This window comes from Papio anubis, chromosome 4 (genome assembly GCF_008728515.1).
Source record: "Papio anubis isolate 15944 chromosome 4, Panubis1.0, whole genome shotgun sequence".
Lineage (NCBI taxonomy): Eukaryota > Metazoa > Chordata > Mammalia > Primates > Cercopithecidae > Papio > Papio anubis.
This window is the reverse complement of record NC_044979.1, coordinates 173,629,010-173,640,097: the sequence shown is the minus strand read 5'-3', so window position 1 is coordinate 173,640,097 and position 11,088 is coordinate 173,629,010.

Sequence of the window (11,088 nt, the reverse complement as noted above, 5' to 3'; positions counted from 1 at the left end):
GTATCTAGGTTATATTAACCATGTAGAACAAGTTGAGGACTTCTCCCAGTTTTTTTTCTAGGCTTAGAATGAGTTTGTATATAATACTTTGACAATTAGTGGTTTATTCACATTTTTTTCTTCTTGAGTTAGTTTTGTAAAATTAGAATTGCTAGAAAATTGTCTAAACTAAGATTTAAATTTATTGAAATTATGTTTTCTCATGGTATTAAAAACCTTTACTAATCCTGTATTAGATAACTTTTTTCATTCTTAATATTATTTCGCTATGTCCTCTCTATTTTCTTCTGGGATAATCACACCAAGGGCTTGTGTGTTTTGCTAATCTTAAAAAACAAACAAACAAACAAACAAACAAAAACCCAGCTTTTTCTTGATCTTTTGTCTTTTTATTTTTGATTCTTGGATTAATCTAAGTTTGTCATCTGTATCTTATCTGTAATAGAATACGAAAAAATAGCTCTGTGCGCCTTAAAGTATGTTCTACTTAAATCTCATTATGCAAACATGATACAAGCTCAAGGTCAACAAATATTTAGAAGAGGATTCTTTTCATTTTAATATTAAAGTACAGTTTGATGAAAATTACACATTCAGCAAATGATGGCTTCAGTAGGGCAAGGTTTGCATTGGAAATGTCATACCTCACAAGACAAATAATAAAAGGCGGATATTAACTGAAATTGTGAATACATATTCAAGTTAGTAATATAAATGCCCATTTTCTGAATTTATTTACATGACATTCTTCTACATGTATTTTTGGAGTGTTATCAGAGCACCAGAGGCTCACTGGTGAGCAAGACCAAATGAGTCCCCACCCTCCTCAGGTATGCATTTTAGGAAGGGATGATAAACTAGAAAACTTTAAATGTGTAATATAATCCCAGATACAGATAGGTAGATTTGAAGAAAATACACCTGGGTAAAAGAATGGGGGATAAGTTGTTTTAGATTCTCTTTCAATGTTGATGGATATCTAGTTATGAATATACTTTTACATGTTTATAGAATTTTTAAAGCATGCCTAGGCAGAGTCAATAAATGTAATAGTGGTAGAAAAGGCAGTTGAAATAATAAAATTCTATGAATTTTTATAGAGTCGGTTAACTTGCATTAATCTGAGTTTGTCTTTTGTATCTTGTCTATAACATAGAACACGGACCAATAGTTTTCTCCATTTGAATTTTTTTTTTTTTTTTTAGAGATGGCGTCTTGCTATATTGACCAGGCTAACCTCAGATTCCTGGGTTCAAACTATCCTCTGACCTCAGCCTCCTGAATAGCTGGACCACTGCACTCAGCTCCATTTGATTTAAGGACAAGAAAACAAAGTAGACATCATTATTAAAGAGCATTCTACTGTATCCATTTAGTAAATTATGTTGTGTTCCAGCTAAATACCCAAAGGTATTATGAGTTAAAAGGAAAAAATCATGGAAATGTAATTATCATTGATGTAATGGTCATCTAACAGTCCCATTCACTGTACACATGTGAACAATAGTCAGCATTTCTCTTGCTTACTATGCACTGAGCACTTCTTCAGAAATGGCTCATCTAGTCCTTCTAACCACTTTGCCAAGTAAAGACTGCTATTACTCCATTTTACAAGTGGGAATGTGGAAGCTCACAGAAGCAGCTTAGTCAAGGTAAACCAACCCCCCACCACCACCTCTTCACACCCGCCCCCTACCTGCTTAGTAGACAGGAGGGAAACCTGGGCCAGGTTTTTGCACTCTGGCAGTCTGACACCAGAATTTTAACTCCTACCATAATCCTACACTACTTCCCCATTTGCTTAATTTGGATTAAAAAACAGACTCTTTTTAGTGGAATTTCTTCTTGGAAAATTGCCACAAGTGTGAATAAGCAAAAGGAGAGCCTCTAAAGGTTTGCCTAGGGCAGATGAAGAATTCTGAAAGATCTTTTTTTGCCAAGAGCACTATAAATTGAATGATGCTTAATTGCTCCATTTACATCTTTGGGACTGCTCTATCAACCATGCAGAGGCCTCAGCAAAAGGATGTTGGCTGGAGGCTCAAGTGGTTTCTGCCAATGCTAGTCCCAGGTACCCCACTCCTAGGGGCCCCACTTTTTTTGGCACAGCCTAAATTTACCCACCTAACCCCTCTCTTCCCTACCCCCTATGTCTCCTTTACTCTATTCTAATTTTGTCAGAAAGGTATTTTCTGAAGGCAGTTGTACGGTTGGAGCATGTGCTAATTAAATATACTTCTCCTTTAAACTTTATTATTTTTATTTTTTATTTTTGAGATGGAGTCTCACACTGGAGTACAATGGTGTGATCTTGGCTCACTGCAACCTCTGCCTCCCGGGTTCACGTGATTCTCCTGCCTCAGACTCCTGAGTAGCTGGGATTACAGGTGCATATCACCACACGTGGCTGATTTTTTGTATTTTTAGTAGAGACGGGGTTTCACTATGTTGGCCAGACTGGTCTCGAACTCCTGACCTCGTGAACTGCCCACCTCAGCCTTCCAAAGTGATGGGATTACAGGTGTGAGCCACTGTGCCCTGCCTAAGCTTTATCTTTATAAATACCTTTTGCCTAAATTGTCCATCTTTTCCATGAGGGATATTAAGCCAGATCTTAACTGACAAAAACCAAAGTTGGAAACATAAGGTATTACTGGTAGTTTAGTGAAACAAATGAAACCAGACTTTCCAAAATCATGTCGCTTTAGTAATTTAAGATGTCTCCTGTTGTGACCCAGTTATTCAATTAGTCGTCCCAACTATATCACAAACTTTGGTTGCAAATGGCCAATTCCCAATGAGCTGTTATCTATCACCTCTTTGTGATCTCAACTGAGACTCAGAGGCAGGAGAACCAATCTGATATCCATATTAGAAGTAAATAAAATGAGATACATTGTCCGGAATCATCTATTTTTATTGCAGTTACTAAATTTTAGCAATAATATAAGTGACTTGTGGGAAACGAGAGAATAAAACATTCTCATTTCCCACAAGTCATTTAACCTCCATACCTCTTAGTTTAGGTCAAACACCTCTCAAAAGAAGGAAAACAGTAAATATTTATTGAATTAATAAGTGGATGGATAGATGGAAGGAAGGAAGGAAGGAAGGAAAGAAGGAAGGAAAGAAGGAAGGAAGGAAGGAAGGAAGGAAGGAAGGAAGGAAGGAAGGAAGGAAAAAGGATGATGGATGTACTAAAAGAAGATGAATGGATGATTTAATCACTTAAAATGAATGATTAGGCAGAGTGTCGTGGTTCATGCCTGTAATCCCAGCACTTTGGGAGGCCAAGGTGGGTGGATCATTTGAGGTCTGGAGTTCAAGACCAGCCTGGCCAACATGGCAAATCCCGTCTCTACTACAAATACAAAAATTAGCCAGGCGTGGCGGTGGGTGCCTGCAATCCCAGCTACTCAGGAGGCTGAGGCAGGAGAATCACTTGAACCTGGGAGGCAGAGGTTGCAGTGAGTGGAGATCATGCTACTACACTCCAGCCTGGGTGACAAAGCAAGACTGTGTCTCAAAAGAATGATTAATATTTTGCTAGTTTCACAACTCCATACATCTCTAAAATTCTGAATGTATTTTCTGAGTATCACCTGAACCCTAACTGTGAACTCTACACACAGAAAATGAGATGAAATATTCTCTACCTTCCAGGAATCTATATTCCCAATGGAGAGGCAAGTTAAACCTCATTACCCAAAGCATAAAAATGGAAATCAAGTGGAAAATCATGAGACATAAGACTTTGAGTTCTGTTGGCATTCAAGGAATAGTGAAATCTGTCCTATCACTCAACATACTTGCTAATTCACTCCTGCTCCAGGAGGATAAGGAGAAAATAGAGCAGGTCAGAACCAGAATACATGGGTTAGACCCTGAAAACAGAAAAAGAGTCAACACTGCTATGGAGGTGGCAGCACGCTGAGTGGGGAAGCTCTGGGCTTTTGTACCTTCTGGATGTCATCCAGGTACTTAAGTATGCATTAGTCCACTGCAAACCCTAACATTTGAGCTTGATGCCTGTGATGATGAGTTTTATGTATCAACTTGGCTAGGCTATATAATACACAGTTATGTCATCAAAATCATCTAGGTGCTGTGAAGCTATTTTGTAGACAATTTGGTCAGTTGACTTTAAGTAAAAGAGATTCTCCTTGATAACTGGATCACGTGCATGGCCCTCATTCAGTCAGCTGAAGGCCTTCAGAGCAAAAACTGAAGTTTCCTGGAAAAAAAAAAAAATTCTGCCTCAAGACAGTAGCATTAACTTCTACCTAAGTTTTCAGCCTGCTGACCTGACTTAAAGATTTTGAACTTGCCAACCTCTACAATCACACAAGCCAATTTCTTAAAATAAATCTTTAAAATTTTTAATAAAATTTAAAATATAAAAATATACATACATACATGTGTGTAAGAATACATATATAGATATTTATTCTGTTTCTCTGGAGAACCTTGTCTTATTTCAATATAAAAGCATTCCTCACAGGTGTGAGATACAGGTGCAAACCCGGATGCGTGTTGTGACTTAATTTTAATGCATATTTTTTTAGGACAATGTGAGAAGTCTGGTGATGATCTGACTGGGCTCTGAAATGAGGCAGAGCAGGTAAAATGATTAGAAATGAGCTCACGTGTATCCGCCCCCCAGGGATACTTTCTGGCCTTTAATGAACATAATGTTTGGCAAGTTGACAAACGCACCGGACCTCCCTGAGTTCTCAGTGTGATCATGTTCATGGGAAATGAAGGGATACATCCCCCCGCTCCCAGCTCTTTCCACTCTTCTTTTTCTGTGCTGTAATTAAAGCCTTCCAATATCAGGGACTTAAATGCTTGAAAGATTTTCTTAAGGGAAGGCAAGAAATGTGAAGCATCTCAATTTTAATTAAAAGGAAAGACCTTATGACAAAAGTGAATAAAGTATGGTGCTGATAATTATCAATTTAAAAGCACAAAAATGGTAATTTCTAGTTAGGAAATAAGTACCGGTTCACCCTCTTATTTAATCCATCACATTTTAATTTCCTTCTTCCTTCTATAATTGAGGAATAGCTGCCAGATTTGGGAATAGAGAACTGTATCCTTCTGCTGTGAAAGAAGGTGGCTCTTTTCTTAACAGTCACATAAGCAATTACAGCCTTGGAACTGGGCTCCCTTTGGTAGGTTTTTCTGCTTGCCACTTCCTCATCCTGCCAAAAATAAGGAGGTTCATTAACCTCACACTGTTAGGAAACAGGGTTCATCACTGAGAAGTCGGGAATGCGTTTCTTCCGTGTGCTGAGAATGAAGGATTACTTTTCCTAAGGTGTTCTCTATGCAGGAGCCTACAGAATCCGAAGTCATCTGACTTCTTCCTTCTTTTAATCATCCCCTGTGGCTCAGTTTCCCCACCCAGTACGAAAGATCCTTAATGAAGCAGCATAGAGTATCTCCAAATAATAATGCTCAATGCATAGCAGTAAAATAAGCACATTTGGGTTTATTTTACAGCAGTGTGGTATTAGAGGTGTTAAGGCTTCTTTCCAGAGCAGCGGATGGGAGTAGAAAGGGAAGCAGCTGGCACATTTGTTCACGTCTTTTCAGTTTATTATGCTGAAGTACAGTAGAATTGTCCTAAAAAATCATGTTAAGTAGCCAACCACTAGCTCCCAGATGCCATAACATTTGATAGCTATGATTTTTTAACAATTGCAGTCCCTTCTTAGCTGTTGAATTAATTATTGCCAATCAAACTTTGAAAATGTTTAGAATGAAAATTTAACTTTTTTCCCTCCTTCTTTTTTTCCCCCACTTCCAGTTGGTAGTATCACTCAGAGTAAAATCTGGCCATCACTTAAGCATTCTTAGGCAAACATTAGTCTCTCGAAAATGTCAGATGGGTATACTAAGAGAGGGCATTTCAGACTATGAAGCATGAAATGTCAAATAACCTACCACAGAGTACTAAAGTGACAAATCACACGTAGGCTGCACACAATTTCTCTATTCTGCACTGATATGAGAGATTCTTTTGAGATATACCTTTAGGTCACAACACCATGCTGTTGTGGACAAAATGGGGTTAGAGATTAACTGTGGATTATTGTAAGAAGGAAATAAAATTTCTTTCTTTCTTTTTTTTTTTTTTTTTTTTTGAGCAGGGTTTCTCCATTTCAGTACTCCTGACATTTTGGAATGGATTATTCTTTGTGGATGGGAACCGTCCTGTGTGTTTTAGGCTGTCTAGCAGCAGCCCCGGCCTTTACGTACTAGAATCCTGTACTAGGGGACCCTCCCTATTGTGATAATCAAAATGCCCCCAGACACTGCCAGATGTGCCTGGGAGGGGTGGGGGCAAGAGACAAAAATCTGTGGCTTAGGACCACTGCCCTAGAATAATACGGCCTCAAGTGGAACGTATGAGAAAACAAAGATCAGGGATCCCCTTTAAATTCTAAATACAGAATGCAATTAAAGTTGAAAACATGCTATTCAAATCCCCAAGTATTCCTTTTTTGTTGTTTTAAACGTATTTGCAAACAAACAAGAACATCTATAACTATTATAAAAGTCATTCTGAAATAGCAACATTAACAGCATTTGCTTCTGAAACAAAGACATACTGTTTGAATTTCCTTTGCAAATACACACAATAGGCATGTTCACATTTACTTCCCAGGAGGATAAAAAGAAATTAGCCTCAGTAAAATGAGCATAAAATTATCCCCTCATAATAATAAATAAATGATCTCATGTTGCCTGTTTTCTATATAATTATACCTACAGTTATACCTGATTGCCAATTAATTGATCCCTTTTTATGCACAAAACCTCCATTGCTCCACTCCCTTGAAATTTCCTTGGCTGTAATATTTTATGGATACTATCAGACATTGCTACCTATAGAAAAATTGATTCCTTTCTCTCTACGTCTAGATGGTTCTCTCTAAAGTGCATAGTTGGTTGTTGCTATTTTAATGCTGTTCAGTAAAGAGAAATGCTACACCAACCAAAGGAATATTCTCGCTTCTTAAGCCAGCACAAACCACCAGCATTTGGATGTACGTGATTATGCTTTAAATTTCCTAAAATTTCTCTGCTGGTGTATAAAAATTCAGTTGCCCATACGTCTAATCTGCAAAGCCTGGGGTTTATAAACTTACAAACTTGCACTGGGGAAGCCATCCACAAGTTTATACTTAGGGGAGGGGTGTTACTTTAATAAGGAACGGTACTACAGAGCTTCAAATATCGCCCCCCAAGTTTCCATTCCAGCCCTACTTCAACACACACACACATACACACACACACACACACACACACAACCTTATTTCACCCATTTTCCCAAAAAGGCACTGTAAACAAGAATAAGAACACTTATTTCCATCACCATTCAGAACATCATTCCCCAGTCCCCTGTGGACCACAGCTCCCAAGTGAATGTGATGTTGCCAAAAGCCTTTCTGGGCACATGTGGCTTGATCTATCCTGTTGAGATCTGGCATCTCCCAACATGTTATCTCAGACAGAACATCAGAGAGACTTCTGAGACACATAGACACACTGCCAGCATCACACCTGGCCTTTGTTTCCTGCAAGGAACACCAAGGTCATGCCTGCAGCCCAACCATCTGGTAAATCTGACAAGGTAAGCTTGCTGGGGCCTGGAAATTGGGCCAGAGGAGTCCCACATTCCCTCTTCCTGGCATAGGTCCCTAAGCCAAAGGAGCAGTGCCCCAGCCCAACAGAGCTGAAGGAAACAGACATTCACTGGTTCAAACCCCTACTGTCAAAGAAGAGGAGACAGAGACCGGGAAGTTTAAGAAAAGCATTCAATATCCTAGACTTAACAACTCCAGAACAGATGACTGTAGTTAGAACCAAGACACCTGACTTCATTTTGCCTCTTTTTTGTGTGTGCAAGGAACTGTTCTGAGACCCACTAGGTCTACAAAGGTGTATATATTATGGACTCTGCTCAAGGAGCTTACAACAGTCTGAAAAAAATAACTCAGAACAAAAGATGCAAAGAGACCAAGCCAAAAACTGAAGAAATAACTCAGGAGGTGTTCAATTGTGCAAATTAAATTATACGCATGTCCGTTAGTCTTGTTCAGTGGGACTGATTCATATCTCTTCAGGCTAAGGTGCTCAGGAACGTTTATACAGAGACAATTAAATTTAAACTGGACTTTGAAGGATGAGCAGCTTTTGACCAGGTGCAGAGGGAAAGAGAAGGAAATCCAGATAGGTAAATAGCAAGTTAGGGCCAAGGAAAACAAATAACCCAGTTTGTTGATTTAAAGATATAAGGGTGGTAAGGAACAGTACTCACTATAGAGCAGAATGTCTTGGATTCTAATTCTATGGCTGAACTTTGTCAGTCCAGTCAGTCATTCTTAAGCAAGAGATAACCCCACAGAGCCTCAGCTTCCTTGCTATATTTGCAGGTAGTGGTTCCAGCCCATGCAGTGGCAGAGAGGATTCAATGAGATTTCTTACACACCATGCAGAAGGCAACAGAAGCCTCTCTGTCCTTCGAATTCCCCCATTCCATGCTCTGGGGGAAATTCAGAGACCACTCCAAGATTTCTGCAAGTATCCAATGGCTTATATGATTACTTTCCAGTCTCAAAACCTCTCTCTCCAAGGTCTTCTTCTATGTCTCTCCTTTCCTGAGTTCTCTTGGCTCACACTGACCCAGCTTTGAGTGCTATGTGCAGGATGCCACAGTGATCAAGGATGGGAGCAGATGGAGTGTGAGTGTTGGAGGCAAGCAGATATTTGAAAGTTATTGCACTGACTGGATGTACCAGTTTCCTAGGGCTGCCTTAACAAATCAGCACAAACTGGGTGGCTTGAAACAGGAGAAGTTAGTCCCTCACAGTTCTGGAAGGGCCTTCTACATGAAAGCGTTTGCAGGGCTGGTTCCCTCCGCAGGGTGTGAGGGAGAGTCTGTTGTGTGCCTCCCACCTAGCTTCTGGTGACTGCTGGTGATTGCTGGCATTGCTTGACTTGTAGACACGCCAACTCTGCTTCAATCATCACATGGCCTTCTCCCTTTGTGTGTCTGTATCTAAAACTTCCTCTTCTTATAAAGATACCAGTCATTGCATTAGGGCTTATCCTACTCCAGGAAGACCTCATCAATACTTGATGACATCTACAAAGACCCTATTTCCAAATAAGGTCCCATTCTCAGGGTTAGGACTTGAACACATCTTTCGGAAGATGCATTATAACCCACAACCCTGAAGATAACCTAATCTAAGTCTGGAGTAACAACCATCAGCTATACAGGAAAGTTGGGAGACATGACAAGGCGTCCTGAGGACAAAATCAATTTATTCTCTTGATGTGACTTTGAGTGACCAGAGGAGAAAATGATGATGGTAGATTTTGGGCTTTGTTGTGTTTATTAGTGACAAAAATCCTGTGCATTACTTGGCAAGTGCTACTTTCTCCAGTAGCTGGTGCAGTAGTATCTAAGTTCCATGAACAGAGAAACAATTTGGCCTTGTGTCTACTCTTAATACATAGGCTTTCCACAAAATGTATGCAGGGGAGAGAGGAAGGGATGGAGGTTAAGGGAGGACAACGTGAGGTTAGAGAAGAAGGGATGGGCAAGGGTGGAAGAAACATGGGAACTTAGAAGGTATGATGGTTAAAGAGATTCACATTTGAATCAGAAGATCCACCATCATCAGTGTGGACAGGCATCATCTAATCGATTGAGGGTCCGAATAGAACAAACAGGTGGAGGGAGGAGGAATTCTCTGTCCCTCTCTTTTTCAACTGGTCCATCCGTCTTCCTCAGTCCCCAGACATCAGAGCTACTGGTTCCGGGCCTTTGGACTCTGGGACTTAGACCAGCAGCTCCCCTGGTTGCCAAGCCTTCAGACTCAAACTAAATTGAACCCTCAGCTTTCCTGGTTCTCCAGGTTGCAGATAGCAGATGGTGGGACTCCTTAGTCTCCGTAATCACACAAGCCAATCTCCTCCTACAGGTATTTCTGTCCTGTCTGTGCTGATCTAACAAAATACCTAAGACGAGGTAGTTTATAAAGAAAAGAATGATTTCCCACAGATCTGGAGTCCGGAAAGTCCAAGATCAAGGTGCTGGCTGGTTCCATATCTAGTGAGCACCTGCTCCATCAGTGGTGTTTTTGGTGGTATCCTTATGTGACAGAAGGCTGTCTAATCCATTTCTTTCCAGCCCTTTTATAAGGCACTCATCCATTCATGACGGTGGAGCCATCATGGCTTAATCACTTCCCACAAGTCTCCACGTCTTAATACCACCTCAATACGGATTACGTTTCAACATGAAATTTGGAGGGGACACATTCAAACCACAGCGTTATGTACATCCCATTGGTTCTGTTTCTCTGCAGAACCCTGACTCACACAGAAGAGGAAACCATCTTCAGAGTAAATAAACATTCGTTGTCAATAATGCTTTGTATATATTCTTGATTCCTAAGAGCCAGCTGGAAATATGCTACTAGATCTCAGGCAGATCCTTCATATCCTTTTGGAATCTGGAATACAAATGACATAAACAATGACAGCGCTCAGAAGTGGAGATAGAACGGTAATAAGAGGTTTGGGAGTTATTTTTTCTCATCCCCTCTCCTCTCTGGAAGAAGGATGAAATGAGATCCTCGCACACAAAGAGTTGCTGGACATTTCTGCCTTAAGTCTTGCCCATAGACAGTGTTGACAGTCCAGGTGAAATGAACTTGAGCTATGGGACTTTCAAGCCCCTGCAGATCCTACCTGTCCTGTGGATGCGTGAAGAGACCCACTGCACTGTTCTGCTTCCCCACATCTGAGAAACAGAAGTAATAAAGTCACTGTGGGTTATTTATTTTTCATTGCCTCAGATGAAATTGGACTGTGAATATACTTAGACTTCAGATTTTAATTGTGACTAATTACATACAGACTCATAAAATAGCAAAACAACCCCCGAGGCCAAATTAGAGGAAGGTGGAGCTGCTTTCACAAGGTGAATTTACTAATAGTATTCACGCTTTGTGTCTGCAAGCCGTGTCTACTTATACCTAGCAAAGACAGGTGTGTGGGGGTAAA